This window comes from Mercenaria mercenaria, chromosome 5 (assembly GCF_021730395.1).
Source record: "Mercenaria mercenaria strain notata chromosome 5, MADL_Memer_1, whole genome shotgun sequence".
NCBI lineage: Eukaryota > Metazoa > Mollusca > Bivalvia > Venerida > Veneridae > Mercenaria > Mercenaria mercenaria.
In genome coordinates this window covers 70,589,900-70,610,520 of record NC_069365.1, presented here as the reverse complement: position 1 = coordinate 70,610,520, position 20,621 = coordinate 70,589,900, and the positions used below count along the sequence as shown (strand labels likewise).

The following is a 20,621-nucleotide window of genomic DNA, read 5'->3' as shown; positions in this document are numbered from 1 at the left end:
GAAAAATGTCAAATATCACATTTTCTTTTTAGGTGGTGGCAAGATTGTTTTACAGGTAAATTTCCCGGTGGGAGTGTAAATATAACACCCGAGATAGTTAGAAATAATCCCATCCAAAAAAATTTATGTAGATATCAAAAAAAAATTAAAATTTATTTAACAGAAAGGACAATGTTTGACATTCATCCTTATGACGATTCATCATCTACAGAAGTATCATTTATTCTTATGACGGAGAGTCATGTCAAATTCTACATATTGAAGGAATATGTGAATTATAAAGAAAGTAAACTTTTGAATTAAAAACTTTAATTACTGTATTTTTTATTTAAACGGAATAATTAATATAATGGGAATATTCAATAATATAAACGAAAAAGTAAGTAAAATAGAAAGACAAATAATAAGAAAACCTCCATTGTTCTTAACATGTTATACCGAAGATACTGACAGTGGATTATTTCAATGGAAAACTGTAAATGCTAGTCCTGGTTTGGTTCAAAATGGTAATAATGTAACAATTAATTTTAATTTTATTTTAATTATTGTTATTGATGCAGTTAAATTAGATAAAGGAGAAGCTAAATTACAACTAAAAAACAAAGAAAATGTAATTCTTCAAAGTTACGATACAAACACAAAGAGAAAAAATGAATCTATTTCTATTAATTATGCTAATAAATTTAACATGAATGATGTTATTTCTATTACTGGTTTAAATGTTAAAAATATTCAATTAACAATTTATGGTTCTATTATTTAAGTAGAAACTTATGTTTCTCCTAAAACAATTATAAAGAATCACATCATAAAGATGCTTAAAAAATCAAAAAGATGCTTAAAAAATATCAAAAAGATGTTTAAAAATACCAAAAATCACATCAAAAAAGATGTTTAAAAATATTAAAAAGATGTTTAAAAATACCAAAAATCACATCAAAAAAAGATGCTTAAAAAAATACATCAAAAAGATGTTTAAATTTTTTTTTTATTTTTTGAGTATTAACTCATAATATATTTTTTATTTTTTTATGTATTAACCTATAATATATATTTTTTTATTTTTGAGTATTAATTCATAATATATTTTTTTATTTTTTAAGATATATTTTTTTATTTAAATGCTTCGGTATTAATACCGTCATTTAAAATATATCTTTTATCATCATAACATGATAGTGATGTTTTATTTATAACATAACTAGAAATGTTATGATTTTTTGATTTTATAACTTTAAATTTATGCATACTTTGTGACGAGTTAAACAAAGTATCTTTATAATTTTTATGCGTTATTGTCTTTTTGACAACGCTTTTTTTAATTCCTTTACATTTTTTAGTATTTGCTTCATTTTCTAGCAAATAAGAATACATTTTGCTCCGTAATCCAACAAACTCAACTATTGGAATGCCGGCAGTTTCATCTTTAAATTTTCCAATTACTTTTTTATTTTCATTGAAATAAAATTTTGAATTACTATCATAATCACTTTTATCAAATAATTCTTTATCTTTATAAAAGTCTTTATACGCATCTTTAGTTTTAATTTCATAACACAATAAGTCTGTGTCAGTAAATAATAACTTTGCTGAATCCTCATACTTTTCTTTAATGTAATTATAATGGAAATCATACATTAAATATTTTGATAAATCTAAAATGCACATTCCAACATAACTAGGTCTATTTAATAATAGACTTTCTTTTATTCTATTTATTCCAAATAAATTATCATTAAATTTTGTTGCACTAATAAATGTCGGACGAGCAACATATTTTAATAATATTTTTTCGTCATGAGTCAATTTAATATTAACTCTTTTTCTTAAATTTCCCATCGTTTTACCAAAGACGGAGTTATTCATTAATTTAAAGAAATCCTTTTCAAAAGAATTCTTAGACTCAGATCTTTTCTGAGTATTAAAATCTATATATTCTTTTAACCAAGGACTTTCGTCAAAGGTCAGAATTCTGTGTATTTTTGTTACTTTTAAACCCAACTGAGTATACAGTTCTAGGTTTCTATAATGAACCACATAATTCTTCTTTTTCTTCAAAGTTGGAACCAACTTCTTTACATTGCTTTTTCCTATTTCAAATTTTTCTTTAATATTTTTACTGTAATTAGATAACCATTCATCTGGTATAATAATTTTTTCTGGAGCTAGTGGGTAATCATTATGTAAAGAAAATAATTCTTCTGGATAGTCAAGATCACACTCAACTATAAAATTGGTTTTACCCTTTGCTATTAATTTCTTAAATTGTTTTTCGGTGGTCCATTTAAAATTACCAGATGGTAAAGACTGGCTCATGGCCCAACCATATAAATTATTTGCATCTTAATAAGTAATATACTTACTTTCTTCTTTTTTTATTATAATTATTTATATATTTATTATTCGCCTTACTGTAGCGGTTAGCTATATAGCTAATTCCACCCCTAAGACCTTTTTCAATGAATAGATACATATCAATATCTGTTATCAAATCTAATTTAGTTTTTGTCATTTTTAACATAGCATCCCAGGCTAACCCAGGACTGCTACAGTAATGACAGGGGTCTAACTTATTGTACCCCATACATATTTTTCTAAAATTTTCAAAGACGTCTGTCAGAAGTAGCACGTCTGTTTTCAAATATAAATCATGGTATTCGCCCATTCTTTTTATTTTGAATTTTTTCCAAATATTTTGGGCATGCTTATATTCTTTATCTGATATATGCGTTTCATTTAACGCAGAATAAAACTCCGTTTTTGGAGGTAACTTTTTTTCTTTAAATTTTTCAAAGGAATCCATATAGTCATATGGATAAACTCCTTTGACTTTTAATAATTCTGTATTTTTATTAAATTCATGAGTTAAATATTTAAACTCAGTAATATTTTTTACTAAATTATCAAGTGACTGAGACATAAATTGAAATGAATCAATAAACACCAAGTCACTAATCATAAATGCCATATATTTTTCCAAATTGTTTGGAATGACATTTATTTGTTTTTTAAATTTACCAATCTGTTGCATTATAAAATGTGAGTCATAACCTCTCAAATTATGGAATACAACTGGTATTTTATGAGTTAATCTAAAATTAATGTTGCACTCTGAGTGAGCGCTTCCTCTAAATTTACCTGTAATATGACAATGGTCTCTTACTGGTGTTTCATTTTTCTTATATTGTTTTCCACAGATGTGGCAAGATTTTTGTCTTTTAAATTCTTTTTTTTCTTTCACGGACATTCTTAAATCTTTATTAAAACTATTTTTTGATAATTCTTTACAATGCTTTTCTTCCTCAAGCATTTTTTCTATAAATTTATATACAGAATCAGGTCCTCTATAGACCTGAGTTGGCTGGGTATATTTATCGTCGTAACAACAGACGACTTTATACCCATAACCACAGTCAGTGTGTTTCTGATATTCCTCGGTAAATGAGGAGTCAGAAGTAGGCTGTGCTGTGGACACCTTTTCTGTTAATGCCTCAAAATCAGCATATATTACAAAACGCGCTGCCAACTGTTTTTTTAAATTTTTAAATTCTGCTTTGCTACCAACAGGAGGCGTCTTAATAGCCTGTACACCATTAATAGCTAAACAATTCTCTTTATGGTTGTTTAAATTTTTTTCACTTGTAAAATTCTGCAATCAACTTTTGCAGAAATGTTTTTTATTTTTTACATTTAGTTTTTGTAAACATTAGTCTGTCAAAGTCTTTGATCCAGACATAATGATTTTTATTATTTTCATTTATTAATAACATATCACAGTGGTCTTCAAAACCACTCTTTGAAATATATAATGGGTAGACACCAGAAGGTTCTTCATACCCAAAAATATTAAAATTAATTTTATTCAAATTCTCTATTTTTGGAATTTGATTTAATGTAACAGGGAACTTTATTCCTGTGCAATCAACTTTTTCAATATGTTTTTTTATAATTAGAAACTCTTTCAGAATGTTTTTAACAGGAAATTTACATGCCAAATGGCACCACCTGAAACACTCATTATCATCATTCTGTATATTTATCAATCCTTTCATTGGATTTTGTAATAATTTTGGTAACTCTAGATAACTAGAAGCGGCTAAAGGCTCATATTTATATCTGTTTATATAATGAGCGTCGACTGACTCTATTCGCCAGCCGCTTCCTTCGGAAATCCAGTTACCAATTCTATTTATTATTTCGTCAAAGGCTTTACGCAAAGATTTTTTTATTTCGTTTTTGTTAATAACTTCTAAAGCCTTTGATTGGAAATAAGCTGATTTATATATTTCTTCATTTTTATTCATTTTTACAAAAGTTATTTTTAAAATAACGTTTATTTTTATACCTTTTTATTTTTTAAGCTCATTTTTAAGTATTTCATAAGAATCATTTATCTCGTCTATATGTAATTTTAATTTCAAATTTCTTATAATATTGTTTTGCAGATCTCTCAGTTTCCATCTATATATTATATTTAGAAAATAAATCTTTGGACAAAACGCACCCTCGGTAAAAACTTATAAATATTTCAATTTATATTTTTCTCCATCTTTTTGGATCTTCCAAATTTTGCCCTACCTCTACCTTCACAACAATTTGATATCGTTCTAGAATTAATATTAAGATTTTTAGATGTTTGATATATAGTTTTATATATTTTTTCCTCGTTTGTACTACAATTTATTGCAATAACTTTTTTAGGATTGTTTCGATAATTATTTGGTCTGGGGCAATCACATAACCTTTCAGTATTTTCTTCTTCGGTTAATAGACAACCACATTTCCATTCAAATAATTTATTTTTTTCTGATAGATAAGGATCAATAACATTTTGTAATTTATCAATGACATGATTTTTATATTCATCGCTAACTATTTGATTAAGTTTTGATTTAATAACATTTCTTCTTTTAAGAACTTTTTTATATGAATTTTTATCTGGATTCATTATTTCTCCTAAAGTGCTAGATAATTTTGGCATAATCATTCGATCTATCTTTCTATTAACCATTTATATAATACTTATAGAAACAAAATCTTTACACAAAAAAACGTACATTGAAAACATATTATTCCTCTTTGGCTTTATATCCGTTAAGTTTAAATTCTTTCATATATCTTTCAAAGGGCATTAAATAATTTTTTTCTTTCTGCATTTCTAACAGTATTGAAAAAATATCTTGAATAACTTTTTTCTCTTCTTCTTTTCTAGGATCTTTAGGGTTATGAACAGCTAAAGCCGCAATCCGTGCTTTTGTTATTAGTTGTTTTATTTTGTGGTGATGTAATTTTAAAATAGCTTTCTTGTCGCCAACTTTTAGTCTATTAATAAATATAGTAATTATTGATGGAACAGCGCCAGCAACTGCTACAAATATAGGAATAGCTGGAACAAGTGCTAATGCAGCCGAACAACCAAAGATACCTGCTGTAATCTGTAATCCTGTATTTACTCTCCCACAAAATTTATAACTTTTTCTGTAAGCAGCAGCTAGTTTAGTTAGGTGAATAATTAATTGATCTATTGTTTCTATTTCATTATTAGAAATTAGATATTTATGGCTCATTTATATAATATATTTTTTCAATTTAAATTTCTTCCAATTCACTAAATTGAACCCAACTATTAAATTTTTCATTGTAACCTTTCCATTTTACTAAAGCTTGTTTTTTCTTATAGTCTCGTCTAATAACTTTTTCTATTCTAAAAACCTCTTGTGTAGTAGGTAAAAGTTCTTGTTCATAAAATGAACCTTGAATTATTTCATCATTTAAATCTTTAATAGTGTATGTTCTGGGATTTGTATTATTAATTCCATAAATTATAAATATTTCCTCTGTCCAGTTTGGTGTATATCCTTTTTCAAAATGTCTTTTAAGTTTGCTTAAACGAACACGATCACCAATTTTAAATTTTGCTTTACTCTTTGGTATCTTTAAACGACCATATAAATTAAAGTAAACTGTACCTTTATCTAAGTTTTTAATAGCTTCGGTTGGTGTCATTTTTATACTAGAGTGTTTTGTTTTGTTATATTTATCAACCATACCCTGCAAATTATTTAAATAAGTATAAGTATTATTTGCTGTAAAATATTTCCACATTATTCTTTTTAAACTTCTATTAAATCTTTCAATAACTACAGCCTTTCCTTCATTAAATGTATGGTACATATTAATCTTATTTTTATTCAAAAATGATTTAAACTTTTTATTATAAAATTCTTTTCCTTCATCTACCCATAAATTTTGTGGAATCCTTGCAGTCTTCGGGGACTTTCGTCCCTGAATTCTATCTTCAGAAATTATTTTTTCAAATGCTTCAGTAACAGATTCTCCGGTTTTATTCTTTAATGGAATAACCCAAGCATATTTACTAAATATATCAATAACGGTTAACAAGTACTTTACTCCTTTATTGTATTTTGAAAAAGCTTGCATATCAACTAAATCAGCTGACCATGTATCATCAATATCATTAACTATCACTCTTCGTTTCCTAAATTTTCTTTTAATTGGTTTGTGTAATTCTTCTGCTAATTCATCACTCCAATTTATTTCGGGGGCAGAGTATACCCCCTTTTCCCGTTTTTTGACTTTCGTTTTTGTCTGAGCGTTAAGCTCATAGGGAACTGTTGTTCCTGTCCGAGACCAGGTTTGTATTTCGTTTTAATTATAGGTTTTACAACTAAATGTTTTGCAATCTTTTCTCCAAATGTTTTTGATTTAGTGTTATTTAGGTTGGAAAGCATTTGTTTGTCACATATACCCTTTTTTACACCGCTGTCATAGCAAAAGTCGTGGGTCTTACATACTGCATCCAGTTCGTTGACAGCTGGTCCATTACCTAAAGAATTTCCTGGTCCACAATAGTTATATCCTGGAAGTGTTAACCCTTTTTTAGGTAATAAAGGTAACATTGCTTTATGGATGTCTAAATTACCTGCTGACATAGTAGTTTTAACAAACTTTGATTTCATTCTTCCACAAGACGCACAAGTAGCCCTTATCATTTTTCTCCCGTTTTTTGTTATAACATAATGGGGGTTTATATTATCAGTAAATCTTCTTTCTTTCAAACAATATATTTTATTTTGTAAACTCATCTATATTATATGTATTTTAATTTAAACCATACAATATCAAGACAAATCAAGTGCGCTCTGTGGTTACTATTGTTTATTTTTCATAAAAATGTTACAAGACAAAGTACTGTTGTACGATTTATTGTATAAAATACTAAAAGTTAACAATCAAAGAGCAAACGAACAAACAATTATAAATTATTTTAATAGGTTTGTTTAAAAAAATATACTTGTTGATTTTAAATTAAAAAGTTGTTTTTTAAAAAAATATAATTGTTGATTTTAAATTAAAAAGTTGTTTTAAAAAATATACGTTTTAATTAAATAATTTATAAAAATTGTTGATTTTTATAAATTATTTTTTTTTTAATTAAATTTCATAATCTGGCCCAGCCACCTTATTACTTATACTACTGGTCTTGATTGTATTTATATGTAAAGTTGACGCAAGTCCGAAAAAATACACGTAAATGTTGTCTTACGATTCGTTCGTCCCCGTTCAGCTCGTTTCCATTTTTACAATTGGTCCGACTCTCCATGTAGAAATTTACATATTGCCTTTTAAACATTGTTTTTTATACAATGTGTACAAATTAGTTAAAAACAAATACATTGGCAATTTTTATTGACTATCCTAGCTTTTCTACATGATAATTGTTTGTAATTTAATATTAATTTATTTTCTATTTCATTTTCAGCATACTATGAATTTGAAGAATAATTAAAGCTATTTTTAGTCATACTCACCAAAGCATTGGCATCACACATAAGTCTACTTTTTGAAAAAAAAAGAACTTTTGAGATTTATAATTAGATGTGCTCGAACATTTACTCCAAATGTTTTTAATATATCTTGTAATAGGAGTGATCGCCGGACGTCAAACGCTAACATCTGTTTATCTGGTGGTTGGCAAAACAAATGTTTTTTTACACCGTTTGCGTATGGAATCAGAATTTTTAATAGCTTTTTTGTTCATTTATGGATTTTTAAAATTCAAAAAGATTTGAAATACTTACATTTTTCATATCCAAATATCTTTTTTTCAATGAACAACCGTTTTAAAAGACAAACAATTTTTAAAGCGGCGTAGTGATGTTCAAAACTTTTAGAAAAACAGTGTAAGTTAAGCGTTCATAATTAATCCATTTTATTTCGAAATAACAATTAAAAGTAATCAATAAATTGCTTGTTTTATAACCTTTGCATTGATCAAAAAATTATTGATGTAATTTGTGTTTTAATAAAGTGTAGACTGTTAGAAAATCATCACCGTTTACAAAAAACATGGACGATCGGCTTCTGCCCACCCGATCGCTGTCTTATCAGTTCTAAAAATAGCAAATACATCGGATTTGTGTACAAACACGATCTCTCCTATATCTAATTGATTTACAAAAAAAAAATGATCTGAAGAAATGTCAGATTGTATGCTTTATTAGATTTTTTTAAGCAAAAACAAATCCCAAGTCAAACTTTTTTCTAGGGGCCTCCGTGGCCGAGTGGTTAAGATCGCTCAGGCTTCAAATCACTTGCCCCTCATCGATGTGGGTTCGAGCCTCACTCTTGGCGTTGAATTCCTCATGTGAGGAAGCCATCCAGCTGGCTTACGGAAGGTCGGTGGTTCGACCCAGGTGCCCGCTTGTGATGAAATAATGCACGGAGGCCGTCAGAGTCAAGATTTCCACAACTGAAAATGTCTAAGTATAACTTCTCCGCATCATGAAATAGTCGGAGTCAGAATTTCCGCAACTGAGAAATGTTTAAGTGTCATTATTCCGCATGTTCTCCGCATATCCCAGATTCTCCGTAAAACAAAAAAAAATTTCTGCGGAGAATCTGCGGAAACTGAAGGTTTACCCAACTTTTCCACAACTTTTCCGCATTTTTTCCGCTTCTTGAAATGCAATGCGGAAATCTGAGCTAAGGGTTGGCTTGTTGCTTTATTTTGATTTTACATATACTTAGATTCACTAAATGACAAGATATATTATAGGACTGTCTGAAAAGATTGCATATTTTATAATATTCAATGTACATATTCAGTACAATAGTGAAAACAATAAAAAGATAAATCTGATGATGTTCTGACACCTATGATCTCAACTAAAACTTCCAACAACAACCTACAACCTCTGATTAGTATATGATGTAATAATGATAAACTTCCTAATGTCTTTTTATGTAATATGCAAAAACAATGAACTTGAGAACTGCAAAAACTTCACCTTATGAGTAATAGATGTTCACTTTTCCCCTTGTTGAAAGTATTGTTTTTCTTAAAGCATTAACAATAGATATTATAAGTACAGTGCAACCTGGGATATACAAATATTTTTAGTTATGTTGAGGTTGTTGTTCTGGAGAGGTAAATTTGATAGTTATATTTCAGCTTAGGGAAATTCTTATGATGTTGTTATTGAGAGGTTTTTGCTTCAGAGTGAGCTACTCTGGCCAGGTTGTACTGTATAAATTGCTTCAAACTCCATCTCTTTCAACTGAGCTAAATGGACAAAAACAACATAAGATTCTCCAGATTTAGAATTTCCTTGTTTACAATTTGACATTTAATGTTAGGCAACTATGCAGACATATTTTTATGTGATACAATGTCGCCTTTAACTATTTCATTCCAATGAACAAATTGTCAGTCTTGACAAAATCATGTGAAAAAAAGGTCAATGTAAAAAATAATAATCTAATTAGTTCATATATATTGCAAAATCAGCTTTACAGAACTCGTAAGTGGCAAAATTAAATTTACATGTTGCCTTTGTGATGTGCAGCACTGGCCATGTCTTTTTATCACAATAATTTATCTTATTTATATCTGTTACTTTCACATTACTTTTATGTCCCTTCTGAACTAACCATTGTCTTTAAGTTCTGAAATATTGTAAAACATTAATTCACACACTTTCTAGGCAACCAACATAAAATCAGTGTCAAAGCATTTGAATATAATTATTTTAATTTTCTTGATATAAAGATACAAATGTACTTCATGTTTTTACTGACTGATACAATATACTGATAAATTTTTATTTCAATGTTTGTTATCAAAGTACATTTTCATTCTATTTTTAAAGTGTTTACATTACAAAGCTATCACACATTTATTACTAAAACATATCTATTAGCATTATCTTTAATTGAGATATGTACTTAGTAAATTGAGGGATACACAAAGCTACAGGAACGAAATGCTTATGCCAGGCTGACATAAAGTCCAGAAGGTTCACATCTTGTCAGGAATGTCAGTCTTAAAGCTGTCTTGTACAATTATTTCAGGAGCAAGTATCTAGTCATACAGCATATAAATGCTTTGAGACCTTTGTTTAACATACAAAAGCATAATACCCCCTGCATTTATTCATAATGGTAACATCTTCTGGGACTGCCACATGGTAAGACAGGTCAAACAACTGTACATACTCAAACTTCTCCCTACCAAAACTGAAACTGAAAATTATACAATTTTTTCCCCTTTATTTTCGTACAAATTTAATATAGACTTTTTACATATATTAATGTAAATATAATGAAATTAATAAAATATCTCATAACTCATTTTATGTTTAAAATTATAATTATTAATAAACATGAAGCTGAAGTGTTCTAATTTATAAGCTGCAATTAGTATTGAAAATAAAACAAAAAAACTGCAACTATTGTATATATTAAAAAAAGTATCACCTGATTATGAAACAGTCCCAGTTCAAATGTAATAACACATGACTGTCAGAAAATCAATGTAGGGTACCCTATAATGATATCATGAATGCCATCAATAAACTTCATATATAACAAAACATACCAGGATGTCAATGTAGCCTCTTTCTTGTTACCTGAAGAGCTTCCAAAGACAGACTGCAACTACATGTATCAGACACTGAAAGTAAAATAAACAAATAATCATTACACAAGATAATTTTTTATGTTAAATAAAGGGAGTTAATTAATGCAATCTGAGAAATTATTGCTAAAACATAAAGGGAAGTAATTATCAATAAAATAGTTGAAGGAAAATGTATATGTAAGGGAGGTAATTTAGAAAAAAAAAACCTTCAAATGTCAATATAATGATAGTTGACACCGACAATGACCTATATCAAGTATGCACAAGGTAAGAAACAGCAAGCACTTGAAAAATGCATTATATTTCCTTGCAATTTCAAGAATATTTGACTGTATTTAAGGGTTCCCTAGATGCTGTTATACTGAAATAAACTTTAGTCTAAATATAGCTAAGATCTATTTATATCTTTTAAAAAAGGAAGTCCCAAATTACCACAGCAAATCACAGGCTCAAAATTTTAGTTACTAATATCAGCAAAAAGGTTGATATCTATACTTTTTAATAACTATCGTCAAAGGTAGGGAAAAACTTACTGGAAAGCCATACACTTCTGATCCAGTCATTTCAATACATTTTCAGCTCATTTGCATATAAGAAGAAATTTACAGAATTCCCCCTGTTTCTCTTCATTTTCTGTACGATGAATATACCCCAAAACATTCCCCTAAGTGTCAGCTATCAGATATATATTTCAACAAAGACTGTCAACTTACCTTGTTTTTAGAAGAAGACAAAATTCCAGCAACTTTCGCTTCCCCGCAAAACTGTACCGGTGTGCAAGTAAAAAAAATCTCAAATGTGATTTTTGAAATAATACAGTCAGACCACAATTATTTCCCTTGAAAATAAAATGCTGAAGGTAAATGCCTATAGTATAGTCATTCTTAAGAAATGTAGCATTAATTTCCAGATATCTAAACAAATCTTATATTTTTGTTGTCGGACGATCTGGAGGCCAGTGCCTTTAAATATTATAAATGTTGCCCTGTTCACATTGCAATATTGAGAAGTACATGTTTAATATAAAAATGACATAAAAATGTTTGTATACGCCCAAGGAGACGTATCATGTTATCGCCCATCGACCGTCCGTCTGTCCGTAAAAGGTGTCCGGAGTCATCTTAAATTTTCAATTAAATTTTGTGGAAATGTTTATCACTGTATATAGATGATGGCAACATAATTTTTCCTGGTCGGATCCAGGATGACCGACTGGCAGCCATTTTGAATAAGCACATCTCATTATTTTCTGTGGAGAACACTGGTGACATCCGGCTAAATGACAGACGACATATTTAAATTAGTTTATACTAATTTGTTTTAGCTCGATTGTGATGAAAGCTTCACGCTTATTGAAACCACTCTTCCTGGGAAAAACAGTAAAGGTGTCATATGAGAAGTCTTTGTCGCGGCCACAGTGGGGCTCGAACCCACGACCCCTGGATTGAGCGACCGACACCTTATCCACTAGACCACCGCTCCCCTTGAATACATATTTAAAGTGTGTGTGCAACATCACAAAATTCAAAGTATTATGCTAATGAAAACCTTTATTTATAGAAACATTTGAATTCATTTGAAACAATTAGAATTATTATTGATACAACATTTTTCTATGTGTATCGATATGGCTTATACAAGTTTAAAAATTTCACCTATATTTGTTTCCTACAAATGCTGACCAACTGCTACTGAATGTCGCAGAAAATGTACATGAATTTATTTTTTGTAGAAAACTAACAATATACTAACAGGTCTCAACCTGTTTTAATGTTTCTCATATTTTTAGCGTCTGACGTATCAACAACATATAGTGATAAAAATACTTGTTCGATGATATCTTTAAGATACAGTTATTTTCACATTTTTATTAGTTATTAAAACTGGCGAAAATGTAGCTCAGGTGGGTGGGGTATTTCAACCCCTAAAGTTCGTTCGAAATCGACATGATTTGGAACAAATGGTTATAGAAAGTCTTTAATTGATTTAAAACAGTTACATAGGCAACATTTTAACATTTGAACATCTGAAAGCCTGTATTGAAACAATCTAGTAAACTTTCATTGGTAGCCAATAATAGCCTCAAAGAGAGGGAATTTAGCATTTTTTATACAACAGGTTTACTAAAAGCAGCATAATTTTAGTTTGACATATAGTAAAAAGCGACATCCGGCCTTAAACGATCCCAGAATGAATGTTTTTATTGCTGAAATAGATGAACCTTTGCCTAATTTCTGGGTACGAAATCGAAAAACTAGAGGACTTATAGAAATCGGCCCACAGACCACATGGGAAAAATGGCTCCATTTACTATATAATATAAGGCATACGCTACAATCTAATCATGCCAATTACAATGTAATATTTAGCATGAGCTTTAACTGACTCAATTCACGATAGTTATTATTAAGTTATATCAATTGGCTTCTTCAACAACACTATAAGACTTGGTATAAGCTATAAATTGCCACCGTACAATACAATAATCATGATTTTCTGTACGCGATTCGCATTTGTATAAAAGTATCGGCATGAAATTCAACATCAACCATTTCTTTATATCCGTTTTATATCATATTTATGGCCCCTTTTACTGAAGAATTAGCATGTTACCATTGTCATGTACAATACAACATGCATATGGACCCGTGCCTACCTGAAAAACACACCGGTCGTTCGGCTCGTCTAAGAAGTGTTTTAATAGACATTCGTCAAAATATATCGCCGTATTGTCCAGAACGATAACCAAATAACTTAATTATACTGGCCAATAGATAAAAATTGGCACCGTTCACTACTATATGTTCAGACGCATTAGATGTAACATTGTACCGTTCACTGAATATGGTAATAGGCATAAAATAATTACTAATTACTGATATAATATGGTATTTTTACTTAGCATGGTTCTGTTCACTAACACATGTGAAAACTGAAATCAGATAATTGGCACCATTCACTACAGTATGATAATTTGTACAATATATAAACTGGTTCCGTTCACTACTATACGATAAAGGGCATAAGCTATCAATTTAACTTGTTCTATTAACTACATTAAAATACTTGATATAAGATGAAAATGTTCATAGTTGACTACACTACAATATAATACTAAATATAAGATGAACATTTTCATCGTTGACTACAATATAATACGTGATATCTTTGACAACAATATAAATATTGGAACAAAAAGTGGTTTTGTTCACTACAAAATGATATTTTGTGACTGTTGTATAGAATAATGCTCCACCAATGTATTTTTATAAAACAGTGAGCTAACATGACTTTCCTACACTTTGTTTAACACAACAGCTGACTCGTTTCAATACAACTGTCTTTGTGATAGATAAAACTGATGATATTTGCACAACTTTAACCCAAAACATGACATTGAACCTTGCACGGATCCTCACTGGATGAAAAGGTGCCACTTATTTTACACTGTACAGTACACATGGCCTTTTTATAGTATAAAACTATTTTTGAATATCGTAAGTATTTGTGTTGGACTGTTTCTGAAAATTAAATGCATACCTGCACTATTATCATTGTATCCAATCAAATTTCAGCATTACATTTTACTCCTGATCCGTTTTATACTTTTTACGTAAAAACTGCACGTTACGGGCATTACGTTTAGCCCGAGTTCTCTTTTTCAAAATGTAAACGAAATACAATGTTATACTGAATCATAAGCAAAGGTGCTTGCTTAAAAAATATATGCAAAATATTAAAATAGAATTAAGTTAAATACAAGATGGATTCTATAAATACGAGGTTAACTTTTTCAACGAAACAGTGTATTTAAAGAGTATCCAATGGTTAAGTATTTGAACTAAGTTTGCAAACTCGTTTAAAGATATTTTTGTTGAGAAATACTTCAGTGCAAAATAGCTGCATTCACAGTGTTGTGTAGCCTGGGAAGCCGTTGATAATATTTGTGCTTAGTCAGAATAAATCATATAAAATACATATGCATTAAAGATCACTTAATTTGCGCTAATTAGTGTTAATTGGCATTCATCGAGTTTCTGATATTATCAACGCCTGGGGAAATCTGAAGGAGTTTCCATGTTACTACTGATTATCGATTTTCTAATTAGCCTAATTAACATGTGATCATATTTGCGCTTCTTTGAAACGAAAACGAGGCAATGATGCCAATAATTCGGCAATTTCCGTACATCGCTAGGTCTGCATTAATATAACTTCTTGATAGCAATGACGCAAATTAAAGTTTACACTTATATAATTAAAAGTTGTTACAACTTGCTCGAAAAGCTTTGGGAAGTACAAACTGGTATTTGTCTATGGCCCAGAAATGTTCGGAAACCTTCGGAAGTACACGATTCCGATCTGTTTCTTTCCGTGAGAATTCCGTTTCTATTATTAGCCATGGTTTATTGCTTTCAGAAGTTATCGTTCTTTATCAAACACCCGCATATTTCGGGTGTAATATAGGTGGCGCTGCGGTCGGAAAACCGGTTTCCCCAGGCTGTCAATTTGCAGGTAGTAAAATAGAAATTGTCAGACTGGATTCCCAGGCTAAGTGTTGTGCTGCATGGATGTAGAATACATGTTTGATAGGTAAACTGCAATATAACTTTGTTACACATGGTATTCATCATGCTTGACGCGGATGCAACTTAATACACACGAAACACTTGTCGAGTTTCAGAATATAATAATCTATATCAGGAAGGTCTAATACGTATCAGTTGTTCCAGTCTATATATAATATTCGGTTACAACTTGCACAATTTTCTACTATTGGCAGTACATGTACATTATTAATATACTTTTTGTTGTTCTTAAACATGTGTGAAAATAATCTTAGCAAAGTAACATGAGCTTGCGATTTATTCTTACTTGTGTTTCAGTATTGCCCTTACATAACATAATAAGTTTTAAGATAAAATTCCGACCGCCCGCTTAGCTCAGTAGGTAAGAGCGTTGGTCTACGGATCTCGGAGTCGCGAGTTCGATCCTCGGGCGGGGCATATGTTCTCCGTGACTATTTGATAAATGACATTGTGTCTGATATCATTAGTCCTCCACCCCTGATTCATGTGGCAGTTACTTGCTTGCGGAGAACAGGTTTGTACTGGTACAGAATCCAGGAACACTGGTTAGGTTAACTGCCCGTCGTTACATGACTGAAATACTGTAGAAAAACGGCGTTAAACCCAAATCAAACAAATAAATCATTTCGTTAGTTGATACTTTTTACGTTTAAATAAAACGCGGAAAGACAGCCGTATATCTACAGACTTTTCACAATTATGTGTCTCATTATATAAATATTTGGTGTTTACTCGACATCTGTGTAATTGATATTTGATATCAGAAAATGCATTTCTTGATATCAAGAAATATCTGTTGAAGTCAATAAACATATTTTGATAATTTATTGGAAAACACATTTTAACATAAAGCAGATGAAGTCTTGGTATCAAGAAATTGAAGTCTTGATAATCAAGAAAACGAATTCTGGATATCAAAAAATAAGTTTTTGATATATAAAAATATCTAATTGTAGTAAAACAACACCCCATAGTTAACTGTTAAACTTGTAAAACATAAATAATTGTTTAATGTAGCAAATCATTCAAACATCATTCAATAATTTAGATATCTTTATTCAATACTCACAAATATTTATTATAAAACAAAAATAGTTCATTTATAGAAACAAAAATATTTATTTCTTTGACACAAAAAAAAATCAATAGTTTTATATTATTATTCAATATTGTCCAGTGTGTGTTTATTATGACAATAATTTTGGATAAAACGTTGGCAATAAGTGTCGTGTGTGGGAATTTTATTTATTGCATGTTTTAAAAAACAAATATTCTGTCGTCTAAAATAATTGTTCAGTGATTTGAAGCTTTGGAAATGACGTTTTGTTACGATGGATTTCATTGCTTGACATCAAGCCAATATGGCAGCGTCTTGGGAAGGCATGTCAAAGCTGGCCATTGGGCTATTCCAGATAATATCTGCACCCCCTATGAAGGCACTTTTAGTTCAAGGGTGGTATGTCTTTTATAATATTGTCCGTGAGTACTTCCAAGTCGTGGGGGTGGGGGTCTTTCTGTCAAAAATGCCTTCCGTGATATTTTTTTTTTTTTTTGGGGGGGGGGGGGGGGGGGGGGGGGGGGGGGATGGGGGGATTAATAATTCAAAGCCAGTCTCCTCTTAATTGTTAAGTTTTCATTCAGTTGGCGGGAACAGGAAAAAAAGGACAAAAACAATATTTGCATTCAAGTAAAGTTATATACACTAGCATGCATAAGTACACATTATTTGTGCAAAACGTTTAGGTTATAAAACATGAAATAGTAAAGATACAGCTATCTGAGTAAATGATTTATGTGTATGAATAAGCCTAACTTGATACATGTTACCGCTACTCGTATTAAGATTATTTAGCCCTACTACATGTATTGCTTTCTGATACAAATATATCAATTATTTTTTCTGCAGTTTAACAAGGTGTTCAACTGAATGGACCTGTCATTTTGAAGAGATATTCCCTTAGACATATTTATGATCCATTGTAGCAAATATATAATTTACATTGGTGATCAGTGATGAAAAATTCTGCTATAAAATGTTAAACATGTTGCAAAGGGGATTCCCGTCTAGAGGGTCTTTTGAGAAAACTTTAACTGGATGGTGGTGGTGGCGTTTTTCAAAAAAAAAAAACCTCCCATAGGTTGTCCAGTGGGTGCCCGTGAAGGAGTGTCTTTTGAGACGGCTTGTCCAGAGTGATGTTGTTCATGACAAATGCCTACCATAGGTTGTCGAGGGGATTCCTGCCCAGGTCTGTATGTGCGTGTGGGCGGGGATGGGGGGTGGGGGGGGGGGTGGGGAGGAGATCTTTTCAGACGGCCTGTCCAGGGGGTTATATTTTAGGAAACATGCCTTCCATTGGTTGCAAAGGAGGTACCCTTGTATGGGGTCTTTAGTGACGGTTAATGCTGGGTCGTGTGTTTATCAGAAAAAAATGTCTTCCATATGTTGTCTAGGGATGCACCCATCCAGGGCGGTTCTTTTGAGACGACTTGTCCAGGGTTTTTTTTTCAGAAAACAAATGCCTTCCATAGGTTGTCCAGGAGTGCCCGTCCAGGGAGGAGGGGTCTTTGAGTGTTTTTCAGGAAAATACCTTTCATAGGTTTTCCAAGGAGTGCTCGTCGGGTGAGGGGGTCTTCCGTGACGGCTTGCAGAGGGGTGTTTTTTTTCCGGAAATGCCTTCCTCTGCCTGGTTTTCAGGGTGTACGTTCTGTTATATTATTTTGTCCAGGAGGGTGTTTTTTCTGCTTATGCTTGTCCAATGGGGTGTTTAAGGGGTGTGTCCAAGGGAAGTATTTGGAGGTTGAGATGCCTTCCATAAGGGTACGGGGTGGGTGTGGATATTTTCTGGAATCAAATGGTTACAATTAGCCATCTTTCCCAGTATTCAAATGTTTGAACAGATATAATGTCGTTTCTGAACAGTGTTTACTGAATAAATATATCAGAATAGGACATATTTGTAAAAAACACATTATATTGCAACACAATACACGCCATAATTTTGGTTACGCATTATCTTTTTTTTCATTCACTTCAGCATCGCAAAACAGTCTTGTACAGATTCCATTAAAAAAAACAACAACATCAAATGTAACGTTACTCAAACGCATAGGAAAAAAAAAAAAAAAAAAAAAAAAAAAAAAAATCAAAGAAACGTATAAAATGTCTCAAACTAAATTGAACATTATAGAAATAAGTATTCAACAAATGCTGCATCGACACAAGTTAGTTTCTATAGCGACTTTTCCCACTTTTGATCCAGATGCCCTTTATGGCAATTTTCTATTCATAGGCGTGAACCAATTTTCTATTCATAGGCGTAGACCCCCGATCTTCCTTAAGCCAGCAGGACGGCTTCCTCACTCATGAAGAATTCTACAACCAGTACGAGGTTTCGAACTCACATCATAGTTGGAGTAAGTGACTTTAACCGGACTACACCCCCAAGACACCCGGTCGCACCCCTATTTACATTAAATGTCTATATTTGACACTAGTATATAAATACAGCTTCATTCTAAGAATGAGCACACCTTTGTCTGTTCAATTTTATGCAAACGTGTAATCAATTCACGAAATTTGCTGATATTTATGCATGTGACGTATGAACATAAATAGTTTTATTCCTACATGCATTGGTTAAAGTTGGATTGACTGCGGAGCGTTACATGGCCATACAATTTGATATGCAATATTGGAATCCTGCTAAAGAGCCCGTTTTCATTTCCCAAATTTTGTCATGTTTTCAAAACATAGTTCAATCCCGTTATTGCAAAACCAGTATATGCCTTAATAGACTGATCATAACTGTAATAAAATAACATAAATCAAACCTTATTAAGCAGTCAGCCAAGGAAGCGATACAGTGTGGCTGCTTATGGCAGGTGGCAGCTTTTCAATTACAATGTTAGGGTAAATTTCCCAGAAGCAAAGAACACAGCAAACACAGTCAGAGCCATAAATGGTAAGGTAAGACCGCCGCAAACAGAAACTGTAGTGTCGGGTTGCACCAAAAATCCGACAACATGTACATTTTAACATTATGCATTATACAAGTGGGGAAGGGATAGAGAAACTAACAGGGTTGGTAGGGGAGTAGCTATGAATTGTATATTGTCAGATTCTGACTTATATTCAAACATAATACATGTTGAAATTAGAAGATAAAGTCAATCTGGGAAGTTAACTGACCGGCTGCAATCAAGCAATTGGCTGTTTATTACAGGTGGTCGCTAAGACAGGTTCATCTGTAAAGAAAACATTTCCCTATTTTATTTTTACAATGTTTAGCTGTGTAATGCATATATTACGTGTGACAAACAACAGTCCAGTTCGCAATGAAGCATACACTAAATCAAACCGGAAGACAATTAGGCGTAGGAAAGGACATGCTTTTAAATCAGAAAAAAATAATGCAGTTATTTTTAAAGGTGGTTAATCAGATATTAATCATTGAATTCGATTTTCGCTGGAGATATTTTAAAAAATTGATTTTTTTATCCTGGTCGCCCAACAAAGATTATTAAGTTAGTTTAGTATATGTACAATTTTAATCAATATACTAAGCCTAAGGAATGATATGAACATAAGAACTGTTGAATTATATTTATCAAATTGAATGATTAACATTCGCTAATATATATTTAGCCGAAATTTATTAGAAATGGAAATTTAAAATCTTAATATTACCTCCCTTTTTTGGTTGCGCAACCAGGATAAATTGAAAATCAGTGAATTAGGTGGCTAAACACTATTTCAAAGCTTTTAAGATTATTGAACTATCTCCATGTCTATCAAATGCAAATGTAAAACTAGTTAAATTATATTGAAATCAAATGAAATTATATGGCACTTTTTGAACACTTTCATATTAAAGGGAAGAAATTACAAAATGTCATAGAAAATAATAAAACATACATTTCTAATAGGGATCTGGTCTAATTGTTCATTTAGATATATCTCTTACAGAATACATTTAAATGGAAAAATGTCATAAAAAGATGCTTATAATTATGTGATTGACCACCTTTAAGATACAGAAAATATTCCTGCCTTTTAGCAAAAATATTTACATTTCACTTTGTGAGACAAA

General features: G+C 30.9%; 1 long non-coding RNA gene across 1 annotated transcript; it reads right to left on the bottom strand.

Annotated features, from left to right (window-relative positions):
* Positions 1-9,908: 9,908 nt before the first annotated feature.
* Positions 9,909-11,786, bottom strand: LOC128557499 (uncharacterized). Its single transcript, XR_008371192.1, has 3 exons — positions 11,656-11,786; positions 10,901-10,975; positions 9,909-10,539 (listed from the first exon to the last, which is right to left on the bottom strand). It is a non-coding gene; the product is annotated as an uncharacterized LOC128557499 (long non-coding RNA).
* Positions 11,787-20,621: the final 8,835 nt, after the last annotated feature.